Source organism: Palaemon carinicauda, chromosome 14, assembly GCF_036898095.1.
Source record: "Palaemon carinicauda isolate YSFRI2023 chromosome 14, ASM3689809v2, whole genome shotgun sequence".
NCBI classification, from domain to species: domain Eukaryota; kingdom Metazoa; phylum Arthropoda; class Malacostraca; order Decapoda; family Palaemonidae; genus Palaemon; species Palaemon carinicauda.
Window position 1 is genome coordinate 6,333,040 of NC_090738.1, and position 12,154 is coordinate 6,345,193.

Below are 12,154 nucleotides of genomic sequence, written 5' to 3' on the forward strand. Positions count from 1 at the left end.
CCATTTTAAGAATACTGCGTCATAATGACACTTATTACTAGATAAGAGAAAGTTTACATATTTCCTCGGTCTCATATTTTAATATATTGCCAACTCAACACCCCTACTTCACTCACGAAATAATCAGCAATCGTGTTTCTGACGTTATCCGCTACTAGTTCAGTTCGTATATTTATAGGACGTTCAAGCTCTTCTAATCCATTTATTGTTAGTGTTTTTAAAATATTTGCCAACATTCATAGATGCGTGAAATTGTCCATTTGTTACTTAAAAGTCCAAATGCACATTCAACATGCATTTTTGATGGAGAAGTATTTAAAAGCTCAAGATAGAGACGACATGCGCAATCTAAGAGATGTCCTTTGTGTCAATAGGCACAAGAGGAGATAATGAACCCGACATTCAACATACCTTCTTCCTCTCTACTTAAACGATAATTGAATACTCTCTTTTTTCACTGAATTGTCATCGTCCATATGGCCATATTAAGTTTTCATGCGGTTCAAATTTTCCATTAAAATACATAGGACACACATGGTTCCTGAAAACTGGGCAATAGTTTTGGTTGAGATAGAGGAAAGAAATTTGAGTCAAAATGTCTCTAGAAAGATGTACTTCCGGAAGTGGTCGATTCACAGTCTTTCCAATGCGCGCCAATGTTCTTCAATTGTTATTTCAGACATTTTAAATTATTAGAAAAAATATTATCATTCTTTAGTTTTCCGAAGAGAAAAGCTCATGCGCTATGCATGTCTCTTTTGGGCATTGGATTCTCGATCGTCTCTCTCATAGTATATAAAGGTGCAACAGGTCGCGACTGATTTCCATCTTGTGGCACACTGCATATTGTTTTCAATATTTAAAAAGATAATTGATCTCTGTAGACGGAGACCGCGCAAATAAGCGGTGTCGTCCGCAGTAAATGGGGGGCGGAGACCGCCCTGAGTGCGGGAAAAAAAAACGCAAAGCGTGAAAAGTTCCTTCGAAGAATAAACTTATCATGATGACTTCTAACTTCCGTAAATAAAAGTATCACCTTTCGACCGTGACAGGATTCGAACCTGCAATCTTCGGATCCGAAGTCCGACGCCTTATCCGTTAGGCCACACGGTCGCTAGATGACGTGAAGACATGATATTTTAAAACCTTTATTAACTAAAAGTTTTGATCTGGATTTTGGTAATTTTAGTATGATATTTTTAAAAACATTTAAATTACGCTACAATATAGTAGAACCTCTGGTAATATCTTTTCACAGTTATGGACTTGATTTGAGACTAATATAGTAAAAACTTTGGTAATATTCTTTTTTCACGGTTGTAGCCTTGATTTAACAGGTGGGTATTTTCATTGTGTATTTTTAAGAAAGAAGTATTTCATTGTTTCATGACAAGAAGTAACTGAATTTATATCACGTAAATTTATTCACATGGCGTTAAACGAGCCATAGCATATAACGCAGCAACTGCAAGTGTTTGTGGGCGTGGTCTGTAGGCTGTAGCATTTTAGCTTCTTCTTTTGACTTGCTAGGTCATCATCGTATCAACTATAACGATAAAAGAGTTAATGATAGTTTGGATTTTATCGGACTGATATTGTATACTTTCAAGTAGATGGAAATGTCTCAAACGTAAAATTCCGTTTTCTGTTCCTTCCACACCTTTACTTACTTTATGTTGACGGCTGTTTTTCCGGTGAACGGTCCTATACAGAAGGAGAACCCTTCTCTCTACAGGACCTTCACTGTCATTTCTATTTCGTCCATTCAGTTAAAGTAGTTGCACTGTCGACATTATTCACCAATTGATATGATATTACATTAACTCACCAAATGCTAAAGCATCAAGATTTGATGCGTCATCCATCCAAAGATTTAAGTCTCCACAAATAAATAATTCATTTTTCTCCATGATAAACATTCCACTGAGTTCACTGATTTCTTCAAACATTTGTTCTCTGAGGTTTGTAAACTGTTACAATGGATTTTTTTTTTGCGTAAAGCTTATTTCTGTACATTCATAGCTTATTGCACTAGTTCTTTTTAACATTTTGATATTTGAGTAATTTTTATGAATGAAGAGCCCGACACCCCCTACAGACCCACTCTCTTTACTTTGTGGGCTTCTTATCTGGTCCTTTACAGCAGGGGAACCCTACTCTCTACAGGACTTTCATGGTTGTTTTAGGTAAACCCACCCAAGCTGTGTAATATCGTGACTGACAAAGTGGATAGCATTAGTAGAAAAAATATTACATTGATAAGAAATATTGAAATTGAATCCATGGTGTTTGTAGATGATATGTTTCCCACAGGAAGGATAGAAGGAATAGAATGTGCTATAATTATCATAGCTTTGAGATCTTAAAGAATCTCACAGTTAACACCAACCCCCCCAAAATCGGGTGTATTAATAATTAACAAAAGAAAAAAATATGAAAGAAGAGGACATTAAAACAAAAATGAATGGGTCGGTACGTTTAGTTAAAAAATACAAGTATTTGGGTGAATGGTACACAGAAGGGAATAAAAGAATCGAGTATCAGCCAAAAAAAAAAAAAAAAAAAAAAAAAAAAAAAAAAAAAAAAAAAAAAGAAGCCAGTGTCGCACATATGACTCAAGAAATAAGAAAGTATGGGGATACCAGAAAAGTAGGAAAGATGGCATTGGAAGTCAGAAAGAAAATGTATGAAACAGTGGTGGAGACCTGGAGTGAAATAAGAGATAAAGCTATGAAAGGTTTGGAAAACCTTCAATATAAGATAATAAGGAATATGTATGAACAAGGTGCAAGTACTCCATATTGGGGCATCCTTGCAGAAACAGGAATATGGCCGGTGTCCTGCAGAATAGAATGTAAGAAATTAATGCTCTTCCATAACATCATAAACTCCGATAAAGATATAGATATAGATATAGATGGAATCAAACCACAGGGCAGTTTGATCAAAAATCAGTAATTGATTATGTCGTTATATCAGATATGAGGCTTGTAGAAAATATTAAAGTATTGCCAGGAGTCTCCCTTGATTCATCATAGACTAGTCATAGGAAAAATTTACATTCCTCCCATAAGAAAAGAGAAAACAGAGAAGAGAAAAATTATAAAAATAGAATCCTTGAAAGACCCAGATATCAAAATGAGATTTCAAAACAAGTTTACAGAGAGGTTGCAACACCTGGAACAGCGGGATTGGAAGGGACTGAAGGAGATTGCCTTGGATGTAGGGGAGAAGGAACTTGGCTGTAGGTTTGTTGGAGGTACTAGGAAAAGGCGTACAATTTGGTGGAATGACGAAGTAAAAGGTGCAATAAAGATGAAGAGCAAAATGCACAGGAAGTGGATGAAAGAAAGGAACCAACAGACTAGAGAAGAATATGTATCTTCTAGGAATCAATCAGAAGAGATTAAGAGAAGATCACGGATAAATGCATGAATTAAACTAGGAGGCGAATTGAGGGATGATCTCAAGAAAAATAAGAAGAAGATCTTTGCAGTTGCAAAATCATACAGGAAAGATAATAGAAAACAATATAATATAAAGGATGAAAATGGAAACATTATTGGCACGGCTACAGAACTTAATGAAAAATGGACTACTTATTTCAATAGGTTACTAAATGTAACTACAGAAGAAAATGAAGAAGAATATATCTTTCAATTTGACAGAGAAAATAGGGAGGATGTGATTACTTATCATGAGTTTGAAAATGCTTTGAAAGAGATGAAAAATGGGAAAAGCCCAGGGCATGATAATATACCAATTGAGTTATTCAAAGAGGGAGGGGACCTAGCAAAGCAGATATTATATGACCTAACCTTGTCATTCTGGTTAGAGAGCATGGTTGCTGAAGACTGGGGAAAACATATTTCTTTACCCTTTTATAAAGGTAAAGGTGATTCAGGCAAATGCGAAAATTATAGAGGTATAACGCTCATATGTCATGCAGCAAAACTTTATGAGAGGATTTTAGAAAAAAGTTCATTGAACCTCAGCTAGGCGAAGAACAGCATAGATACAGAAAGGACAGAAGTACATCAGATCTCATATTCGCCTTGAGGCTTGTTATTGAAAAATCATGGAAATACAATAGGCCACTGTATATAGCATTTATTGATTTGGAAAAGGCATTTGACTCGGTACCTAGGAACAAATTGTGGAGGTGCCTGGGAGAGGTTTATGGACTCGACGGTAGATTGGGAGCTGCAATAAAGAGCACGTACGAACCGTGTATGAATAATGTAAGGACTGGATACAAGAATGAAAATTGGTTTAGAGTAACAACAGGTGTTAAGCATGGAAGCGTTCTTTTCCCACTCTTGTTCATTGCATATTTAGATGTAATTATAAGGAGTTTTAAGGAAAGAATAAATATCTCGGGAGACATCATGATTTTTGCTGATGATATTGCTTTCTGGACATATGATCGTGAAGAACTAGAAAGAGCATTGATAGCCTTGAACGATTGTTTAACAGAAGCTGGACTGAAGATGAACATTAATAAAACATAAATATTAACAATCAACAAACAACAAGCTCCAACGAACATCATGATAAGAAATACGGTAATTAAGGACACCAACGCATTCAAGTATTTAAGGTGTATGTTTACAGACAACGGCTATAAGAACAAAGAAGAAATTACTGAACGAATAAAGAAACATAATAAATGCTGTGGAGCACTCTATCCAATTATGAGAGATGCATACGTACCCATAGAAGTAAAGAAAACTATATTTGAAGGATTACTAACACCAATCCTGACATATGGATCAGAGAGCTGGACAATGACCATCAAAGACAGGAGCAGAGTCCAAGCTTCAGAGATGAAAAGCCTGAGAACAATAATGCACAAAACAAGAAGAGATAGAATAAGAAATGTAGATTTTAGAAGGATGGTTGGGGTATCTCCTATGTTGAACAAGATTGAGAAGGGACAGCTGAGATGGCTGGGACATTTAATGAGAATGGATGGAAATAGAATTGCAAGGAAGAGATGGGACTGGACGCCTGGTGGGAGGAGATCAAGAGGTAGACCACGTAAACGCTGGAGGGATGGAATTGAAGAGATTTTGACAAAGAACAACATGCAAACAATTGAATAGCTGAGAAGAGAGGGAATTTTTGAAAACAGAATTGAGTGGAGAAGACAACTGATTCCACTGACAGGCTGAAAGCCTACCTGGGAGTGGAAGTAAAGTGAAGTGAAAAAAAAAGAAGACTAGGAAGAGAGATAATTGAGGATCAGTTGAAGAACCCTTATGGAAAGTGCTGGAGTAAGAGCATAGAAGAAATGTGTAGTACATGGGATGGAAGTTGAAGAAATAAGAAGTTAGGGTAAAGGACCCTGAAAAAAAAAATCAAGAAAAAAATTATGGAAAAAAATATAAGAAACTATTGAAGAAAAAAAGTTATGAAAAAAGAAATTAAGATTTATAGAAGGAAATGGCCCACAACCTTATATCAGAGAGATTAATCTGGATAAGGCACCTGTTGTAATGAACACAAGGTTAATATGCTCAATTTAAAAGCAAATTTCAGGGGAAATTATGAAGATAATTTGTGTGACCTGTGCAAAGATGAAGAAGATACTACTGAACATTTATTTTTATGCCCAAAATTAGGACAGTTAATGAAAGTAGACATAAGTATAGGTACGCTGAAAAATCTGATTTCGTTTATAGGTAGGGTAATGGACATGAAAGAAGAATTTAAAAAGTCAAAATTTACCACTATATTTTGCCAAAGCTGATGATAGCAGGGTGTTATCCTATCTGATTTTAAGGTAGAATGGGATAAAGTAAAGATTAAGAATATCTTTATATTTTTATTTAACTTAATTACCATAATAAGAATAAGCTTAGAAGCTTTGCACTTATCTAAAAAGTAATAGAGTGCCCACAAACTTATTTTGCGGAGTGACCAAACCAGGAACCATGATGTTCACAGTTCATTAGGGAGCATTTAACATTTCACATTGCGTAATATCTTTAATTGCTCGGATGTCTCGTGGGATCTTATTGTATAATCTCGGGCTGCATATTTAAATGGTTTTATTTTCTATGTCGATGGACTAATTTAAGAGCAAGCACGAAGTATCATTCAATAGTATAGTTGTTTTAAAGGACAATTATAACAATAATATCATGTCACATAAAGATTTATCAATATAAGATATGAGTGTGTGTAAAGACTACAGATGATTATAATTTTGGTATTTGTTAAACTATTTTATAATGAATATATGATATACGCTTTGCGTATGATACCACATTGTTGAAATAGTCCTGCAATATCATCAAACAATTTATAATTTTGACTTTTAAAGATGGTTTCAAATGATTGGAACCAAGGTGTAGCCTATGTCTAATGTAGGTTCTAGAACTCTCAAATATATATAGTACAACAAGCTTCTACTGGACATATGAAAGACTGAAGACTTTCTTGTTTTCTAAGTGCTTCGATAATGTGGATTTTACAATAAACAAGCAATATGTTGTGCGATATGAAAAATACCCAAGAATGCACACGATAAACCTAGGCTACCTTGTAGTGCGCTGGGCTCCCATGTGAGATACTACAGCTAGAGAGTTATGGGGTCCTTTGACTGGCCAGACAGTACTACATTGGATCCTTCTCTCTGGTTACGGTTCACTTTCACTTTGCCTACACACACACCGAATAGGCTTGCATATTCTTTACCGATTCTCCTCTGTGCTCATACACCTGACAACACTGATTACCTAACTATTCTTCTTCACCCAAGTGGTTAATTACTGTACTTTAATTGTTCAGTGGCTACTTTCCTCTTGCAAAGGGTAGAAGATACTCTTTAACTATGGCAAGCAGCTCCTCTAGGAGAAGGACACTCCAAAATCAAACCATTGTTCTCTAGTCTTGGATAGTGCCATATACTCTATACCATGGTCTTCCACTATCTTGGGTTTGAGTTCTCTTGCTTGAGGGTACACTCGGACACACTATTCTATTTGGTTTCTCTTTCTCTTGTTTTGTTAAAGTTTTTATAGTTTTGTATAGGAAATATTTATTTAGATGATGTTACTGTTCTTAAAATATTTCATTTTTTCTTGTTTCCTTTCCTCACTAGGCTATCTTCCCTATTGGAGTGCCTGGGCTTATAGCATCCTACTTTTCCAACTAGGGTTGTAGCTTAGCATTTGATAATAATAATAATAATAATAATAATAATAATAAACTTATCTTGTAGTGGGCTGCGTTTCCATGTGTGATAGGACAGGGTCACCGGGGAGTGGGAAATAGTCATTAAAATAAAGTAGAGTATTAAAATAATAATGAGTCCTGCGGTTACTGCGGTAGCGCTTTCTACTAATACGGTACATAATAAAAATAATCTTTTCAAGCTGCAGTATTTGCAAAAAGTGTTAGTAATCTATTCTCTTTTTTTCGTACGGTACTTGTATGTACGCTAGAAAATAAATTCGTTACCCAATTTTTAGATTTTGCGTTGTTGGCTAATATTGTCTGCCCACTTCGTAATTAATGAAGATAAACAAAACAAGACGACTCAAGTCGATGCCTCGATGGGTATGTATACTGTACAGTTGTGAAGGTTTGTTGTTAGTGTTACACTATTTGTAACTGTTATTGAAATTTAAAAGAGAAACGTTGGATTTGGCCTGATGTTTAAAATAATAAACTTAATATGACACATTAGAATGTTGTTTTTTTTAGGTGGTTGAAGAACTTGAGCGTATTCATAGCCCTAAATAATTAATCTACTTTACGTGTCAGTTGCTACAGGTAACGGTATGACAACTTTTCTGTAAATATTCGGTAAAATTAGTTGTCATTTAGTGTGGTTGCCTTATAATATTTACCAATTGTAGCTTTACATAGGCAAAGGAAAGCTATTTGGTATTGGGCTAGGGGTTGTGACCTGGGAACTACTATGTTCGGTTAGGTTGGGTTTGTGGGGTTTGTATGATACGACAGTGGTTGGGGGGTCGCAAGGGGGCGTTAGCACCCACGTTAGGTCATTAGGAAGGTAAGGACACGGCTTGTAAGTCAGGTTAGGGGGGAAGTTTGGGTTAGTTGTTGTCCATTTCTCTCGGCATGTCCCCATAAACTACAAAGGCTCCATTTTCCCTGTTGGAGCCCCTGAGCTTATAGCATCCTGCTTTTCCAACTAGGGTTGTGACTTAGCAAGTAATAATAATAATAATGATATATTCTTCCTACTCACTATCTTATGTTTTATGCATTTCTGACCATGATTATTGGGGCAAACAACCTTTGTTCCGTAACCGAAATACAAACCACGCTATTTAATATGGATATTACCTTCAGCGTAGCTGAAATGACGAGTCATTAGAATTTTAACGAGGGTTTACTACCCCCTCGCTAGTTAGCACGGGGTTAGGGAGTGGTAGCTAGCTACCCCTCCACCCCTCACACACCTGTGACTAGCCCACTTTGCTTTTGGCTCGGGTCATGAACAGACGTGTCTGCTCCCACCCTCGCTTATTGACAGCCTTTGATCTTGTTTTGCTTTTTCTTTTCAGTGTGCTTGGAAGTTGGCCTCTACTATGCGGAAGTGTCCCGGCTTACCTGACCGCCCTTGCGGAACGTTTATGTCGGCGGTGGACACAGACCCTCACACCTTATGTCCTTATTGCAGGGGCCAACGGTGTGAAAGAAATAAAGTTTACGCTGAGTGTAGGGAGTGGTCTACCTCCCAGTGGGAGAGGTTTTCACGGCGCCGGAAGAAAAAGTCTAAACGGGATATTTCTCCTACAAGGGTTTCTTTGAAGAGAGGAAATCCCAAGGACTCTTCTTCCGTAGCCCAAACCTCCTCCGAAGCTCCCACTCGATCGGTCTCTTCCGAGAGGCCGTCGAGTGGTAGCGTAGGCCGTACTTTTGTTCGCCAACCTCGAGGTGCGGGAGAGGGCATTGCCTCCCATAGGGAGGCAGCTCCTCCTCCTCCCCCGGGCGAGGTTATTTCTGCTAATGTCTCTAATGATGATTTATTGCAGCTTTGGGCTTCCTTGGGCCTTCAGGGTTCGCCCTCCAAGGAAGCCCTGTTTGACATAATCAGGTTGGGGGCTGCTGTCAAACAGTCCCCGGCGATAGCAGAGGTTGACCCTCTGTCTATCGTCGACGTTGTTGTGGCAGAGGCTTCCGACGAGTTAGGTCAAACCTCTGCCTTGGGTGTTGATGTTGCTGAAGCCTTAGTTCCCCCCTCCGAACATCCTTCAAGGGAGGAGCTAAGTCCAACGGTCTCTCCTGCAGGTGATTCTTCCCCTCGGGGGAGTTCACTAACAGAGACTCCTCTTCGGAGGACTGATGATGGTCTGCCTGCTGCCCCCAAAGGACGTATCAGACGTAAAGCTCGTCTTCCTCTTTGCCGTAGAGGCCTTCCTTCTCCCCACAAGGGAGTTAAGAGGTGCCTCTTCGGTTCTTCGCCTTCGCAGTCCCCCGCAGAGGATCCTCCTCGCCGTGCAGTGACCGTTGCAGCTGCATCCCTGGACCTCTCTGCTGATCGTTCGCGATCTCCTTCGCCTGCCAGACCTGCTGATCTTCCTTCTCCATTCCTGGCTGCTGACGCGCTGTGGGCGCCCATGCACTGTGTTATCCAACGGGCACCGGTCCCTTCGGGGCAAAAGGGGCTTTCTCACATTGTGAGTAAGTCCCTTAAGTGCCAGGTATCCCCTGTGCGCCCACGTTCTCCTGCGCGCAATTGTGCGCAAGCGCTCGCCTGCTGTTCCTGCTTTTCCTGAGACTTCTCTCCAGAAACATCCTGTGCCAGGGACAACGCACCAGCGATCTCTTGCTGCAGAGTCTACGCGCCAGCGCTCTCCTGCTCGCCGTTGATCTCCTGCGTGCCAGCGCTCACCTGCGCGCCCACGCTCACCTGCATGCCAGCGATCTTCTCGCCAGCGCACATCTGCGCCCCCTGATCCTGATACGCGCCCACGATCTCCAGTTCGCCAGCGCTCTTCACCTGCGCGCCATCATTCGCCCGCGCGCCCACGATCTCCGGATCTGGGCACAGGAGGGAAGACTCTGCTTTCACCTTCTCATCAGCGATCTCCTGCGCGCCATCGGACCTCGCCCACTCGTCAGCCCTCGCCCGCGCGCCATCGCGCGCAGTCACCTTCGCACGCACATGTTCCAGCCCTTGCTGTGCGCCCTTCTAGAGGTCTCCGAGATCCTGTGCGTCCACGCGCCCACGAGCAGTCACCTTCACGTGCAACTACGCTGGTGGTTCCTACTACGCTCCCTCTGCCTTCGCCAGATCGCACACCTGCGTGCCACCGATCACCTGCGCGCCATCGCTCGGCAGCACGCCCACGCGCCCACTCACCTGCTCGTCATAGATCGCCTGCACGCCCACGCGCCCCCTCGCCAATACGCAGTCGCTCGCCTGTGCGCCATCGCTCTCCTGCTCGTCAGCGCCTACATCTCCACGCACGCGCGCGAACCAGGGAATATTCCATCGCGCGAGCGCCAGCGCAATCCCCACCATGATTCCCATCGGGATTCACAGCGCGAGCCCCCGCTCAAGGCTTCATGAACGAGAGCATCCAGGTCGTCTTCTTCACGTCCCCTCCCCAAGCGCAGACCAACGCGCTCGCAGGAGGAGGGGAAGTCTTTTCAGGCAGTCCTAGTTGTAGTGTCTACTCCGAAGGATCGCCCGATCCCCTTCCCTCCAGAGGAGTCTCTGACACAGCATCTGTCAGTAAGCAGCCATGGTTTGGGTCCCTTATCAGAGGTGTAGTTCAGGCTGTCAAGCCTGCCTTCTCTGAGTTGGGCCTCAAACCAAGGGCAGCTCCGACCCCACTGAAACGGAAGAGAGGAGTAGAAGTCTTGGTGACTTCTCCCAGGGTCAAGCTGGCTCCTAGGAAATCCTTGAGTAAGGCTCCCTCCCCCCCTCAGACTTTCTCTCCATCTCCTGTGGACGAAGATTTTCCATCCTCAGGGGAATCTACCAAGGTGAGACGTTCTCCCATCGCACCAATGGGAGAAACCCCACCTCGATCAGGAGAATCGTCTCGAGTCCAGACTTCATTATTGGAGTCCTGTATCTCTCCTAGGAGGGAATCTAAGGACTCTAAGACCATCCCTAAGTCTTCCTCTAGGATTCGAGCAGAGCCAACGAGACCATCGGAGAATGTCCACGTGTCCCCCCAAGTAGAGCCTTTGGGGACGGGAGACTTTGCTGCCAGTTCTCCAGGAGGAGAGCAACAGGAGTCGGAGCATGCCTTCTGGCAGGTCCTGACCCTGATGAGGCATCTCAACTGGTTCCCGGACCCCGAGATTCCTCCTCTTGAGGGCAAGGACACGGTCCTGGACCGAGTCTTTGGCACCGAGAAACCCGCTAAGGCCAGTGCGGCTTTGCCCTGGTCCCAAGGGGTGAAGAGTGCCAGGGATAAGGTTGAGGGCCAGCTCACCGAACTCGCCTCCTCCAGCCGTTCCACTGCTGGCAACAAGCTCCTCCCTCCTCCTCGTATCCACCAGAGGAGGTACTTTGAGATCATGGAGGAGTCTTGCTTAGCTCTTCCCCTGCACCACTCTGTGGAAGAGCTTACCAAGAGAGGCTCTCTAGCCGGCAAGTGACTTTCTCGGCGACAGAGATCCTAAGTCAGGAGTAGGTTGCGAAGTGTGCCATGCAGGCTACTTTGTGGCTGGACGTCTGGCTGGGGTCTCTGGGCATCCTGTTGCGATCCGAGGATCTGTCTAAGGAGAGCACCAGGAAAGCCCTGGAGACCTTCCTCCTTTCGGGCACCCGCACCATTGAGTTTCTGGCCCACCAAGTCTCGAACTTGTGGGTCAATTCCATCCTAAAACGTGATGCGGTGGCAGAAAGGTTCCATTCAAAGGTCCCAGCCGTCAAAGTCAGCAGGCTCAGACATTCTTCCCTTTTGGGAAAAAATCTGTTTGAGCCTAAAGATGTGGAACAGGCAGCAGAGAGGTGGAGGAAATCCAATCAGGACTCTCTCCTCCAGAGGGCTCTCACATCAAAGCCCTACAAACCTTCAGCACCTCAACAACCTCGCCCATCCAAGACGACGAAATCGGCAGTGGCAGCAAAGACGACGGTGTCCAAACAGCAGCCCTTTCCTGTCAAAGACAAGAAAGGCAAAAAGTCCTCCAGGGGCGGGAAAAATCCTAG

General features: G+C 42.4%; 1 long non-coding RNA gene and 1 other non-coding gene across 2 annotated transcripts in view; one reads left to right on the forward strand and one right to left on the reverse strand.

The window, feature by feature from the left end:
* Positions 1-1,040: 1,040 nt before the first annotated feature.
* Positions 1,041-1,113, reverse strand: TRNAR-UCG (transfer RNA arginine (anticodon UCG)). Its single transcript has one exon. It is a non-coding gene; the product is annotated as a tRNA-Arg (tRNA).
* A 6,390-nt stretch (positions 1,114-7,503) lies between these two features.
* Positions 7,504-12,154, forward strand: part of LOC137653089 (uncharacterized) — a 587,775-nt gene continuing 583,124 nt past the window's right edge. The window contains exon 1 of the long non-coding RNA XR_011046383.1: positions 7,504-7,566. This is a non-coding gene — a long non-coding RNA (uncharacterized lncRNA). The remainder of the gene's footprint in view (positions 7,567-12,154) is intronic.